The 15,934-nt window shown below is 34.6% G+C and overlaps 1 long non-coding RNA gene across 1 annotated transcript in view; it reads right to left on the bottom strand.

Moving 5' to 3' along the window:
* Nucleotides 1–10,147: 10,147 nt before the first annotated feature.
* The window catches only part of LOC135221521 (uncharacterized), a 59,950-nt gene continuing 54,163 nt past the window's right edge, over nucleotides 10,148–15,934 (bottom strand). Inside the window, exons 2-3 of the long non-coding RNA XR_010315999.1 lie at nucleotides 12,366–12,726; nucleotides 10,148–10,267 (exon numbers count right to left, since the gene is read on the bottom strand). This is a non-coding gene — a long non-coding RNA (uncharacterized LOC135221521). The remainder of the gene's footprint in view (nucleotides 10,268–12,365; nucleotides 12,727–15,934) is intronic.

Genomic DNA, 15,934 nt, shown 5'->3' with positions numbered 1-15,934 from the left:
ATTATTATAATATATATATATATATGTGTGTGTGTGTGTGTGTTTGTGTTTTAATATATATATATATATATATATATATATATAAATTGGGGTCAGTTACGTATTCTAAAAATCACGAGTTCCATGTATGTAGCGTGCATACATCTGTGCATCATTTGGTGAGTGTGAGTTCATTACACGTGTCCCAGAAAATGACCTATAAACTCGGGTATGTGAATTGGGAGAGGAATTGGACTGCCAACTTTCAAAGAAGACAACAAGTGCTTTCGGTGTAGGAGGGGAGTTGCAGGTCCGTCGGACAAAGCAACGTAGAGTGAAGAACTTTGAAAAAGTTAATATTGAAAGTGACGAAATTCAGCTTCTAGAGAAAGGGAAGTGAGGTGTGCCACACATTCTTTATTGACGACCTTTAATGTTTTATGGTGTCATAATTATGGTCTCTTTATTTCAGGTGGATTCGAAGTCACCTTATGGGTTTTCTCTAGACTAATTTTGACTATTTATAAACTATTAATGTTTGGACACTTAGGGGAAAATATGATTTTGAGAGGAATGTGATAGTTGAACGTTTCTGTTTGGGTCATGCTTAATTAATTTTATTCCATTTTCCTGGTAGCTAATTTTGGGAAATAAAAAGTATATTTTTGAAACAACAACAGTTTATATTAGCCTTCGTTGAAACTTTGTTTTCAGCCAACTTCAGAGATGGCATTCAACAGGAAAAAGGTAGGCCACGTTACCAGTTAGATTTTTTTTTTTTCATTTGTTTAAACAAGTGTCATTTGACCTCGTCAGAGATTTTTCCTTGTTAGAGATTTTGGTGGCTAGCGGTTAAAAGGTACATTAAAGCCTATAGGTAACGCCTCCAAAGAGACTAGAATTAGATAGGTTAGGCATATTTTGGGGAAAAGTGGTTATAATTATTTATCGGGCAACTTATTCTTTTGCTGATTTGAGGGTAATTTATCTTATAGTCAGGTATTAAGACGGGTAGCTTCTGCTGGCAGTAATCTTAGATGCTGTATAGTGTAAAGACGTGGTAGTGAATTTATATCATAACGGGACTTAATTACGCGCAGTTGCAAGTGTAGCCAGGTACTGACTTCGGACCTACGAAGACGTGAGTGTATAAGTTTTTTTTTTTCTCTCTCTTTACTGGTGTTAATTTGCTCACAAGTTTATTTCATTTTGATGTCCCTCGGGATTCAGCGGGCATTAGTGGTTTTGTTGTATTGAAATGCATTAGAAAAAGTGATACTATAAGTTTCGTTTTTGTGCGTGGCATGAGAGAGAGAGAGAGAGAGAGAGAGAGAGAGAGAGAGAGAGAGAGAGAGGGGCTGGTTGAACGGTTGCGCTAACTCATCAGATTTTGGTTTGAGATACATTCTCTTTCTCTCACTAGCTTCTTCCCGTTTTCTATAGACCAACCTGACCTTGTAACAGCTAAATCAGCTGATTAACCCTGAACCTGAACCTGAGAAGCAGCTAGTTGCAAATAGCAGTTTGTTGGATTGGTGCATGTTTATTTTATATTTTATTGTTGAATGATATATTATTAATGTTGGGTTGGTGGTTTGAGTGGGCATAAATATATCAATGTTACTGAGGTCGAGGTGAATCCTAAAGCATGAGTTATCATAAAGAAGGCAAAATGGCCAACGCAAGTACAAGCCAAACGTTAGTGCACAAAATAACAATCATAAATCCAGGAGTTTTTTGAGGCATTTTTGATGGTGTTCTCTCCCAACCAGTGCAAATTTTTATTGAGGGGGTGAATAACTATTTAAGCGCCAAAGGAATTAAGGATGATACAGAGGCGTTCATAGAGGCAAAAAGCCTTGTTAGATTTCAATAATGGGAATTTGTCATTTAGATGCCGTAGTTTTCAGTAAACATAATGACGGTCATGAACCGAATTACAAGCATTTTTAAGAGCAGCATATGGCTCAAAAGAACACAGAGGTATGGTAAGAGATTTAAGAGGGCTGTTCAAAATTCGAAAAGGCACAACAAGCCTTATTGAGCATAGCTCAAAACTTTTTGATTCAGCGGGAGAATGGATACAGAAATTGAAAAATTCCCGATGGGTAAATGGGAATAATGTCTCACTCGATAATTTACATAAATTGATGCATTTTGCAATGCTTCTGCACGACGTCCCAGACACTATCATAGACAGTTTTGATGAAAAGATTGAACTACATCAGATGAGGAACTAATTTATGCCCTAATTCAGAAACATATGTCCAAATGTCCCACGTTGGATAGTACATTTTTTAATGGGACCGGTCCAAGAAATACGATACAAAGAGACTCAGATTTTCCTTCTCCCCATTTGTGTGCAAGAGTGGAATATAATAAAGGATTGATCGATCAAAGGCAACAGCAGTCACGTTGCTACAATTGTAATAAACTAGGGCACATAAAGAAAGTATGTAGGGTCAAATATTGTGAAATGTGCAAAAGTGTGGATCACTGTTGGCAGGCTTGTCTGTCTCAGATACGGAGATATGCAATACCTACACCTCAGAAATTTGGGAGAACTTCCCAGGCAGGTCACTTAAAAGGGCAAAGGGATCGGCTAAATTTTTGGAAAGCCGATCAACAAAAAGGTTACAGACGATTTGTTTGTGCCATTGTGGTCTTGTGGGGGACCCCCAGAGCCCAGGCCAATAGTATATGGAATAGTGGAGGTTGTGGATATCCCAATCTTCATAGAAACGGGCACGTCTGTGAATTTAATGGACCCTATTCTGTATCAATCCATGTTCTCCCATTACCCTTTGAAACCCTCAACAGAGACGGTGAGTGATGTGCAAGCCCTTAGATTAAACAACCTGGGTTTTATTAGAATACAGTTTCCTCTGGGTGATAGAGTGTTAATAGAACCATTATTGGTTATAAAAGGGGTTGCATTGGGCAACAGACTTTTGCTGGGCCATCCTGCATGTAGAAGAGACAAGATATCGGACCATACAGGTGGTAGTGGTATAACGGTTGAAATACCCGGTGTTTTTATTCCGTATGAGGACACAAGTGAAACAGAGGATATGGGGAATACTGAAAATGGGGGCGCTTTTGGCGTTGCTGATGGTAATGATACCAGGGATATGGGGAGTGTTGATACCAAAACCCACACTGATGATACAGGGAATAACTGCAGTGATGATAAACGGGATATTGAGGGACACGCTGGTAACAATTTTGGCGGGTTTAACAAGGTGTTATGGGTGGTGATGCTGATACTAATACTAATGCTGATACTAATACTGATATTATTACTGATACTGACAATGGGGTCTTGGTGGATGCACTGAGAACCACGGGTGGTGATATTTATGGGTCCGTGGAACAGAGAGGTACTAACCACAAATATAAATGTGTTTTATCAAAGGATGTTATTTTAATGCCTCAAAGACTATGGTAAAAGTCAAACTGAGGGAAGTGAAAAAGCCCACGGAAGTATGCGTAATTGAGGGTAGCGAGAAACTAAGAGGGGTTATTAGCACTGCATCAGTAAACAGTGTATCAAGCACTGGTGTAACAAGGGTAGAATTACTGAACTGTAATGATACAGTCAGGAAATACCAGAAGAATACATATGTGGTAGACCTCCAAGATTGGAGTAATGAATGACAGTTGTTCAGTGGCTATTGTAGAGGGGAAAACAGTTTTCAGAGGCAGAAATGCAATCAAGAAAGAAAATATTTAGAGAACATTTAGCTAATGCAGATTATAAAGAGGATATAGAAGCAGTAAGCGAGCTTTTGGCAGGATTTGGGAACACAGTAGCTTTATGAGAGGATAAACTGGGATTGACTGTGTTAGAACATAAGGTAAACTTAGAGGAAGGTACAAAACCCATTTTTATTCCTGCATACCACATACCTTTCAAAATCAGAGAACAGGTAGAAAAAGAGGTCAGTAAATGGGAAGAGGAAGGAATCATTAGACCTAGTGCATCTCCATACAACTTTCCTCTGTTAGCAGTGCCTAAGAAGGACGGTTCTGTCCTAGTATGCATCGATTTTAGACGTTTGAATGAAAAGACAATTCCTGACCGTTATCCAGTCGCATGTATACCAGATCTTCTTGTAGAAATTGGGGGACATAATATTTATAGCTCAATTGATTTAGCACAGGGTTTTTTGCAGGTCTCTCTTAGTGAAAATAGTAAGGAATATACTGTCTTTTCAGTCCCCAAGGGACACTATGAATTTACGAGGATGCCATTCAGTTTATCGGGTATTCCGATGACCTTTACCAGGTTGGTAAACAGTTTTGCACGGGTTATTGGGTAAAAATGTTTTTGTGTATATGGATGATAATTGCAACAGACTCGATCTTGCAACACCTAGAAGTGCTTAAGGAAGTACTTAGGAGACTTAGGTTAGCAGGATTGAAAATTAAGCTAGCTAAGTGTTCCTTCTTGAAGAAGCAAAACACATTTTAGGTCATGTCATATCTGAGGAAAGGGTTAGAGTAAATGACGACAAAGTCAAAGTAATAGCAGATTTTCATACCCCAAAATCAAAGAAAGAAATTACGTCATTCTTAGGGATGGCAGGATTTTTTCGTAGGTTTGTGAAAGGATTTTCTAAAATAGCAGCTCCTCTAATAGATGTATTGCGGGAAGACATTCAATTTCATTGGGGAAAACCACAAGAAGCTAGTTTTCAAAACTTAAGGATGCGTTAATGAATTTCCCAGTTCTGAAATTTCCAGATTTCAGCAAACCATTCACATTAGTGACTGATGCCAGTCAGGAGGGTATAGGTGCTTGCCTAATGCAAACATTTGATGGGAGGCTCAATCCCATTGCTTTTATAGCAGGAAATTTAAGACAAAGCGCAGCAATGAAAGATTAATGGCTACCATAGATAAAGAAGCCTTTGCAATAGTATCAAGTTTGGTTCATTTTAAAATGCTACTGATGGGAAATAAAGTAGAAGTCCTTACAGACCACAAGCCATTATTGGATCTTTTTAATGAACCCGATTTGTCACCTAAAAGAGCTCAATGGTTTTTATCTATGCAAAGCCCAAATATATAGAAGGCAAATTAAATGTAGTCGTGGATGCCCTTAGTAGAAATTTTTATGATACAGAAGGATTTCAAGTTGCACTAGTTACTAGCGATTCTATACAATGGGATATGAGTCTCTTAGAGCAAAGGCAGGATGAGGATGAAATTTTGGCAGATGCAAAAGCATTTCTCAGAGGGGAATCAGTCAGGAAAGGTTATAAGTTACCTTTTTCAGGTTTAGAATTAGAAGGTAATCTGTTGGTCAGGAAAATTAAATATAAAGTAAGGACTAGTGAAAGTAAAGGAGACACGACACATCGTAATTCCAAAAGTCCTAATTCCAGTGGCTTTGGATATGGTACATTGCAGGTTCGGTAGTCCAAACTTGGGGATAGAAAAAACGTATAATTAGGTCCGTGCTAAATATATTTGGAAAAATATTGGGAAAGATGAGGAAAATTTTGTGAAAAACTGTACAGTGTGCAATGCTTGCAAACCAACAAGGATAACTTCCTGCAAATTAGGGTCATATCCGATACCAAGTAGACCTTTTCAGAGAATACAAATGGATATCCTAGGAAATTTTTGTGAATCTAGGTATGCGAATAAGTACCTGTTGGTAATAATAGATGAACTAACGAGGATAGTAGAAATTTTTCCACTTAAGCATAAAACAGCCGGAGAAGTAGCTATAGCATTTTTCAATGGTATTATTTGCAGATATGACTCACCCAAGTCATGGGGATACAGAAAGTAACAATTATTCCATACAAACCTGTGTTACGTAAACGAGCAAACAGGAAAGTGCTCGAAGCTCTCAGGAAGACTTTAGGAGGAAATGATAAAAACTGGGACAGATATCTAGATGCTGTTAGATATAATATCAACACTATGGTCAGTGATTCCATTAAAATCTCTCCATTTGAAGCATTGTTTGGTTGCCAAGCACGAGGCACATTTGATCTGTTAACTATACCTCATCATGGAGAAGATACAATCGAAGCATTAATTTCCACAGCAAAGGAGAGACATGCTTGTCTCAGCCATAATCTCGAGGCTACGACCCGAGAGATGGTGTAAAGAAGTAACAAGAAATCATTAATGTTAGAATTGCTGTTGGAGACAATGTATTTATAAAAATCAATGTGAAAAATGAACTAAATTACAAATTAGGTCTGAAATTTGAGGGTTCTTTTAGAGTTATTGAGGAAAAGACAGGAAACAGATTTGTAGTTTTAGATGAAAAGACAGGTCGGTCGAAATTAACTCACATCTCTAAACTGAAAAAGGTTGGTAGTAGTAACTAATAATAACATCGCGCAGTTGCATTTTTTTCAGATTTTGCAAATGGACGACGAAATGTGATTACTCGGTTTAATGTAACAGTTTTTTTCCCTTTCATTCTTTTACTATTTTCTTATTATGCCCAAACTGCGGCGATTTGGCGTAAAAACCAGAAGTAATTATTTCATGATGAAAAACGGAGGAAAAAAATATGGGAAATTACTATTAAGTTGAGAAATATTATAAGAGGTTCGTGGTGATGATGGTACCTGGTGGTGATTTGGCGATTCCTGGTTATAGTGATTCATTGGGGCTGACTTTTTGTGGTTATTTTGGTGGTGAATTTTTTTTTGTGGCTATGATTTTTGGTGGTGATCTGTGGTTTTATGAGTCAAAGAGGTGGTGATTGTGCTTCTCTTTGGAGTTATGGCTCTTGGGTGATGGCACTAGTGCATTGTGGTTTTATGGGGCCCTATAAAGGTGTTGTATTTTATGAGGTTATATTCACCAGTGGTTATATTTTGGCGGTATATAATTGTTATGCATAATTCTTGAATTGTGGTTTTCTGTGGTTTACATCCCGACTAGGTGATTATTGGGGTTTTATATACTTGTGGCAGTATCATAAATGGGTTACTTTGAGATACATCGGCGGTCAAATGGGTGGGTTAAGATTTATCCTGTGGGGGATATTTTATAATTGGTGGTATATTTTAATAGACATTTTCGGTGAAAATTTTTTGGGTACCCTTGAGGTGACAACGAGGATGTCCTGAGCATAATTTTTGAGGAATGTGGTTCTATAGTATCAGTAAAGATTTATTGATGATTCCCAGTGAGGATTTAATAGTGGATTTTTAGGCCATTTGAAGGAATGATGATTTCTGAGTTTACAAGTCTGACTAGACAAGTCCATAGTGTGATTTGAGCACATGTTGTATACACAGGTGGCTTGGTGCTGACAAGGCTATGATGAGACCGATTGTTGATATTTTCTTTTAGAGTTGATTACTCAGAGGTTTGCACCGTTTTCAGGAATGTCGATGATGACATTCCATGGGGAAGAGTTAAGGAAAAGCGCTGAATTATTTTTTTCTCCTTATACATTTTGTAATGAGAAAAGTTGAATTATTATTTTTTTTTCCTACTTGGGAAACTTGTAATCGGGATTAAGCGGTTTCTTTTTTATGTTAACTTTACATACGATTTCTATTATTAGGCCGGTCAATTCAGGCTTAAAAAGGGGCCAACCCGAAAATAAATACTATAAAGCTGGAAATAGTTTTTAAGTATTCTTTAATACTTATATTTTATCAGAAAAAAAACCATCAGCTAAGTCCTTGAGCATTTTTCACAATGTGCTCCTAAAGTCGCCCCCATTAAACTGAATTCATATAAGATACAGTGTGAATGTAACCCGTTAAAATCCTAATTATGAAGGATAATGGAATTCATTAATAGGTGGGTATGCCTTTGTTACACCAACAAAACTATGGAAGAGCATTACATAAAATTATTTTCAATAGTTTTCCATCTCAGGGTTAATAAACGGGAGATATATCTTCTAGTACTTCATTACTTTGGAACACTTATTGTTTGTTAAGAATTTATCAAACATGGTTTTCACTTATGCTAGCTCTGAAGTAGGCATTTTCCTATTGAGCTCACACACAAAAGATACAAGACTGCATGATAAATAAAAAATAAAATAATCTGTAAATTTTCAGTTGTGAAACAAAAAAGAATATGTTAAATGTCAAAAATGTTTTCAACATCATCATCCTCCTCATTAAACAGTTGGCCAGTTTCTTCTTCAAAGTCACTGACTTCGTTTTTGTCACAGCTGTTGTTACAACCAAATCTTCTACAATCGCCACAGGCAGAAACATTGCATTCCATTTAGCTTGCACGAGCATTGATTTGTACCACACGGATTGCGTGAAGACAACTTGCAATTACATCTTATCACACGGAGTAGCTCTTCTGGTGCAATGTCTTAAAGCATAAAAATATAAATGCAACAATTTAGATTATATTCAATATTTTATTTGATTTTATCTTCATGATATTAACAGTTAAATTCCAAACACTGAAGATAAAGAGCCATTGAGAGCATATCAAAAGTAAGTGAGAGTTATTCAAAGATAAATAAGGGAAACCTGCCAGAAGTAATTTAAGACATGATATAGCAAAAGTTAGTTAATTAATTTCATCTAAGATATCATTAAACGTTTTTTTAATTAAAGAAGACAACTAATCACTATAATGCTGGAATCAGTTTTAAAGTGTTCTTTCATATGTACATATTTCCAGAAAAAAAAACCCACCGGCCAACTCCTTGAGCGTTTTACAAAATTTGATCCTGAAGTTAACATCTTTATACATAAAAAGCTGCTCGAAATGCAAAGATTTTGATTGAATGGTAACTTCAGCATTGCTTATTTATTTTTAGATATAACGAAGTTCATTTTGTTGAATTTAAACTTGCAGCGTGCCACAAAATTTCTGCATTCAGTGTTTGAGGTAAAACACAAAGGTATAAAAGTTCTATCGAAGGTTTGAATAAAATGCTGTCAAATTTTCTGCTCTGTGGGAAATCATAGGCAGTAATATGGACAACTGTTGCCTTGAGTATTAATTCCTTTACCCTCAGTAACTTATCAGGCCTTTTAATTTGTATCTCCTTGGTTACACCTCGGCCATCTAAAGTAGCAATATTGTGGTCAACGTTGTCTGCGATGAATTGTGTGAAGCTGTTTTCTGTTGATGTTTGCTTGATGATATCATTAAAAGATAGTGAGGTAAGAGGAGCTTGCTTGAAACGAGTGGCTTCAAAATAGGAAAAAGAAAATCCTAACTTGAACAATTCATCATTGAGCCACTTTGATCCATAAATGTGATCTACCTCAACACCTAGGGCAAATAAGATAGGTGGTATTATCATAGGAAAAGCTAACTTGACAATGCATTGTCCTATACATTCTTGCTTAAGTGTGGACTTGGTAAAGCTAGCCATAAAAATTCTAAGGCTATCAGGAATCCATGGACTAGTTATTTCTTCTGTAGTTGGATATGATGATGAGTCCTACTGCTTTTCCCGAATTTCTGCTCTGATTAAGTTTGCAGCAGCTTCAATGATCCTTCTACTTTCCTCTTGTATGTCATCTTTTCTTTCTCGGAATTTCATATTTATAATGAAGCTGGCCATATCAAGGAAATATATTAGTGTTTCTCCACCATAATGGTCTTTCAATAGTTTTTTTAGATATCCAGAATCATATGCTTCATCATTATCTGAAAATTCTATAACCTTTTCTCTGAACTCTGGTATTGAGTGGATGGAAATTACAGCTTCTAACCATGCACAAGTTTTGTTAAAACTGTTCTTCATTCCTTCATTTCTTCGCCGACCTCTTAAACATTTTTGCTTATCAGGAAAAAGATTTTGAACCGTTTCAAATCGAAGCCGACAATTTCTATGATATCGAGCTTCTGCGGCAAAAAAATCAAGTGCTCTGGCATGCACTTCTAAAGCCCATTCATCATGCTCGTCAGTTTCAAGTCTAAATTTACAAGCTTCCAAGATTTTCTCGGGAAGTTGAATTGTCGAAGCAAGATGCCAATCCCGTCTCGATGGATTCTTTTTATCTATCTTGCAGGTTGAATTACATAAAAACAATTAATTTTCCAGTCAAGCAAACTTGTTGATCTCCTTGTCTTTCTTCTTTGAGTCTTTTCTGATTCTGTTGAAATTCTACGTTTATTGTTGAACCATTTCCTACAGTGTTCGTGAACCAAAACATCAAGCCCTTCATTTTACTCGGGTGAGGGGGCAGTTGCTGGTAGATTGTCTCTTCATTTCTCCGTTGACTATATTCAGTAAGACTAAGCAGTCCTTTTTCTTTTACTTGAACAATAGGAACAAATGACTTCTTACAAATTATGCACGACACCATACCTGGAAAAAAAAGGTATCATAACATTTGTATGGAAGATGTAAAAAAAAAAAAAAAATCTGTATGATGCTCTAAACAAAAGTTGGTTTACTGAATTTATATTGATCAGTCATATTTTAGGCAAACAACTCCATCTCGCAATTCTGCGGGAAATATATATATATATAGATATATACTATATATATATATATTATATATATATATATAATATATATATATATTATGTTATATATATATATACATATATACCATAATATATATATATATATATATATATATATAATATATATATCATAAATACTATATATATATATATTATATATATATATATATATATTATATATATCATTATATAATATATATATATATATATATATATATATATTATATATATACCATATATATATATATATATATTATATTATATATATATATATATATATATGCATGCTGAATAACGCCTAAAGCTTCAAGATGGAAATTGCTGTCCTCTTAAGAGACATTTTAAAATTCGATCGTCATTCCCTGGTTTAATATATGATTACCCAAGGCCTTTGAAGTTTCAATAAGATATCATTATATAGGGGTAATATAAGATTAACTCTATACTATCACATAACGCAAAAAGACCATCAAATCCGTAAAAAAATAAGATATTTATGTTATATTATATTTTTTGGGCCCCCTACAAGAAAAATAGACCCATAATTGCAAAATCTAATGGAATTTTTAATCTATTTGGTCTAAAAAAAGCCTTCAACTGAAAATGAACTTAGTTATATCTAAGCAATAAGCAATGCTGAAGTTAACATTCAATAAAAATCCATTTCGAGCAGCTTTTTACGTATAAAGATGTTAACTTCAGGATAGAATTTTGTAAAACACTCAAGGAGTTGGCCGGTGGAGTTATTTTGAGTTTCAATAAGATATCATTATATAGGGGTAATATAAGATTAACTCTATGCTATCACATAACACAAAAAGACCATCTAATCCTTAAAAAAAATAAAGATATTTATGTTATATTTTTTGGGCCCCCTACAAGAAAAATAGACCCATAAATTTCAAAAGCTAATGGAATTTTTAATCTGTTGGTCTAAAAAGTCTTTTAATTGAAAATGCTGAAGTTACCATTCAATCAAAATCTTTGCATTTCGAGCAGCTTTTTACGTAGATAGATGTTAACTTCAGGATCAAATTTTGTAAAACACTCAAGGAGTTGGCCGATGGGTTTTTTTTCTGGAAATATGTACATATGAAAGAACACTTTGAAATTGATTCCAGCTTTATAGTAATTAGTTTCGGGTTCGACCCTCTATTGACCGGCCTATATAGAAAGGAGGTAGAATTTATCTTGGGGTACGTAGGATAGAAGGAATATTCAACATTAGTTTGATGGAGGTTAGCTGGATAAACATTACAGGGGTTTTGCTGTACAGACATTATGGGGGTTTTGATAGTACATTTGTCAGATACAGGATCAATAATGAGTGGTCAGTTAGTGATAATAATTCTCCCAGTAAGCTTAATAGGGGTCAGTAGATAAAGATCATATTTTATTTTAGTGAAGAATTTTAGTCCTTAATAATTGGCTTTGAAATTGGGTATATTAGTTCATGACAAATCCGTGTGTCAAAGCAAGACTTTATTTGTTCCAAGATCATGTAGACTTGTCAAAAAGTCAGTTAGAACATGTTCACACGGGAGTGACAACGAAAACAACTTGGGATCTACAACCAGAGGTCAGATCTTCACACGGACGATGATGTTACGTGTCGACTTTGTACGGACGTAGATGTCGTCGAAGGATCGTTTCAGGATACATTCCTTGACAAATCAAGAGTCTACAGTACTTCTACGAGGCGGGTGCAGGACGCACTTGCATGGAAGTCACGGGATATTTCAAGTTGTAAACGAGGTGGTGGTTACGATTCCTTTATAGGAAGACGTTGAATCTACAGTTTAGTAACGAGGGTGTTAAGATACACCTATAGGGGTCGCAGACACTTAATAATGACGCATGCAGAGTCGTTTAGAGATGGTTCACACGCTGAGCCGGGATCTACAATTATTTGACAAAGATGTTCATGAAACACTTACATGGGACCACGAGGTGGTTATTAAAGTTCCGCCTACACAGGAGGTGCTTATGGTTCCACTGCTAGAGGATAACGATGGGGATGAATTCTTCTTCGACGAATGCTACAGAGTTCCAGTGATTGCAGGTATAGATAGTAGTTATAATGATAACCGAAATGTGTTATAGGAGCTATCTTGCAAATATTAGGAATTAGTATATACCAGTAGCCAATGTAGTGTGCGACAGGGGTGTACAAAAGACAGAGGAGGTGGAGCCACTTTAAAGGCACTAGTAACAATCTATAATATTAAACAGTGGGGTTGATAACCTTAGCTCTTGCCGGTTAGAGACGGATGCAAAACGCTGGATTCGTTGAAGATGCTGAAATGAAAAAACAAACAGGAAAGTTTACCGGTGCATAATTGGGGTCAGTGATACATTCTAATAATCACGAGTTCCATGTATGTAGCTTGCATACATCTGTGCGTCATTTGGTGAGTGTGAGTTCATTACACGTGTCTCAGGGATGTGAATTGGCAGAGGAATTGGATGGTCAACTGTCAAAGAAGACAACAAGTGCTTTCGGTGTAGGAGGGGTGTTGCAGGTCTGTCGGACAAGGTAACGTAGTGAAGAACTTTGAAAAAGTTAAAATTTATAGTGACGAAATTCAGCTTCTAGAGAAAGAGAAGTGAGGTGTGGCACACATTCTTTATTGACGAACTTTAAGGTTTTATTTTGTCATAATTATGGTCTCTTTATTTCAGATGGATTCGAAGTCACCTTATGGGCTTTCTATAGACTAATTTTGACTATTGATAAACTATGAATGTTTGGACACTTAAGGGAAAAGAGAGTACTTATTTAAATATGATTTTGAGAGGAATATGATAGTTGAACGTTTCTGTTTGGGTCATGCTTAATTAATTTTATTCCATTTTCCTGTTAGCTTAATTTTGGGAAATAAAAAAGTATATTTTTTGTAACAACAAGAGTTTATATTAGCCTAGTTTGAAACTTTGTTTTCAGCCAACTTCAGAGATGGCATCAACAGGAAAAAAAATAAAAAAGTAGGCAACGCGTTTTTTTAATTTGTTTAAACGAGTGTCATTTGACCTCGTCAGAGATTTTTCCTCGTTATATATATATATATATATATATATATATATATATATATATTAAATATATACATATATATACATATATATATATATATATATATATATATATATAAATATACATATATATACATATATATATATATATATATATATATATATATATTATATATATATATATATACACATTAGAGAGAGAGAGAGACTCGAACATACATTTGAGAGTGAGGATATTTATATATATATATATATATATATATATATATATATATATATATATATATATATATATATATATATATAATATATATATATATAATTTGAGTGTGATGGATATTATATATATATATATATATATATATATATATATATAAATATATATATATATATATATATATATATATATATATATATATATATATATATATATATATATATATATAATTTGAGTGTGATGGATATTATATATATATATATATATATATATATATATATATATATATATATATAATAAAATTTACTATCTAGATTTAATTGTATGTATGTACGCTGTAAAATGTGCAAAATTTGAATAACCAAATGAATTCCGAATCTCTGGTTTTCTCTCAGGACAATGTCAAATCACGAAGTTTCAAAAGTGAGTCGAAAGATCTCAGAACTTGACGCTTCTTTTCCCCCGTGAAGGAGACAGCGTCTTGGGAGATTTCCAAATTCGGTATTTCTCTTTATTTTTCTTCTATTTTTATTGCATATGCTTCTTATATAGTAACAGTTTAGTCATGGGATAAGTGCTAACATGCACGGTAACGTATAAACTTGTAAGTAAGTAGAGGGCCGTCATTTTAAGAAAAATCGCACCTTTATGTCTTACCATAATCGTAGTAAAATCTCGTAACGTTTGGAAGTCTAATATCCATTTAATCTAATTTATTTCGGGCACATTTCGAGTTCCACGCTAAATATCCATAAAATATCCGATTTCTCTCGTTTTGTGACAGGATTTACTTTGTAGACTTAACGATATCGTGTTGTTTTAAGTTTTCTTTGACATACAGCAAGTGTTCGTAATCCCTAGACCTCTTGATATGGTCTCTCTTTTGTGGATTACGGATCATTTTATGTCAAATTCACGGTTCTGTAATGTTGGTAAATTTCTTTTCAGTTGAGTCGACGCCCTAAAGCAAGCAGATTACACATGCAGAAATATTTACGGACCATACTATGTTGTATTAGTAGCAGGTTTTGCTCACGAACAAGATAGCCTGGTGCTTAATCTCCATATGGGCCATATGGTCAAAATCCATAAAAATCAATGTACAGCTATTTAGCTACCTTAAACACACACACACACACACACACACACACACACACACACACACACACACACATATATATATATATATATATATATATATATATATATGATATATATGGTAAATCCATAAGCCACGAAAGAAAAATAAACAACGGAGTTTTGCAAGAGCTTTCGACTCGACGTCCTTTACTCAGCAGACAAACGACTTACAGGAGGAATTTACAGTACAGGAAAGGTCGTATAACTGACAGATAGGGATTATAAGGAGATTAGTACCTAGAATCCGGCGCACCTGGAGAATGAGTAACCTTTCCAAACAAGCATAAACATGGGTACAGTTTAAAAACAAAAAAGATTAAGTCCCACTGCTCAGACACAGGGACAAGACAATTAAAAGATTATACAGGGAGACAGCTGACCAATTAAGATCTTTGGTAAACAAAAACTTATTCACAAAACATATTAAACATACATATACAACGAAGATATCTCTAAGGCAACTAATTTGTATTTAAGTCTGTAATTATATCTTTGAGGTCATTCTTAAACATGTTACAAATACAAGGGTCTAAATGAAACAGGCCACGACTAATATTAAAATTACAATGGGAAGTAAGTTGTATTATGGCAGATTCTAAAAGATTTCGTGATAAGACATCTTTTGATCTAGCAATTACTGAACTACCAATCCAATTAATCCGGTGGTTATTTTCACTTAAATGAATGAATATTGCATTAGATGTCTGCCCAGTTTTGACAGAATATTTATGCTGGTTTGATCTTACTTCTAAGGCCTTGCTCGACTGTCCGAGATAAAAAAAGGGACAGTCCATACATGGAATTTTATATATTATGTTGTTGCTTTCCCTGGGGCCATTTTTTTATTAACATTCCTTTTAGTGTGTTATTATAGGAAAAAACAAGGTTGATCTTAAAGGCTTTTAACAATGATTTGATGGTTTCAAATCCATTAAAATAGGCAAACTGAGAATGTTCTTAGAATTTTCTTTCTCCGTGTTACTTATACTATAAAACTTTTTGTTGGCTGTTTATTATAACAAATATCTAATGTATGTGAAGGATAGCATAATTCCTTCCCTATTTTTCTTATGTATTCAATTTCTTGATCCAAATATTGGAGACTGACAATGTGCAATG

The sequence above is a fragment of the Macrobrachium nipponense genome, chromosome 2 (assembly GCF_015104395.2).
Source record: "Macrobrachium nipponense isolate FS-2020 chromosome 2, ASM1510439v2, whole genome shotgun sequence".
Classification (NCBI taxonomy): Eukaryota; Metazoa; Arthropoda; class Malacostraca; order Decapoda; family Palaemonidae; genus Macrobrachium; species Macrobrachium nipponense.
Note: the sequence above shows the minus strand (reverse complement) of the source record. Positions and strands in the feature narration are given on the sequence as shown.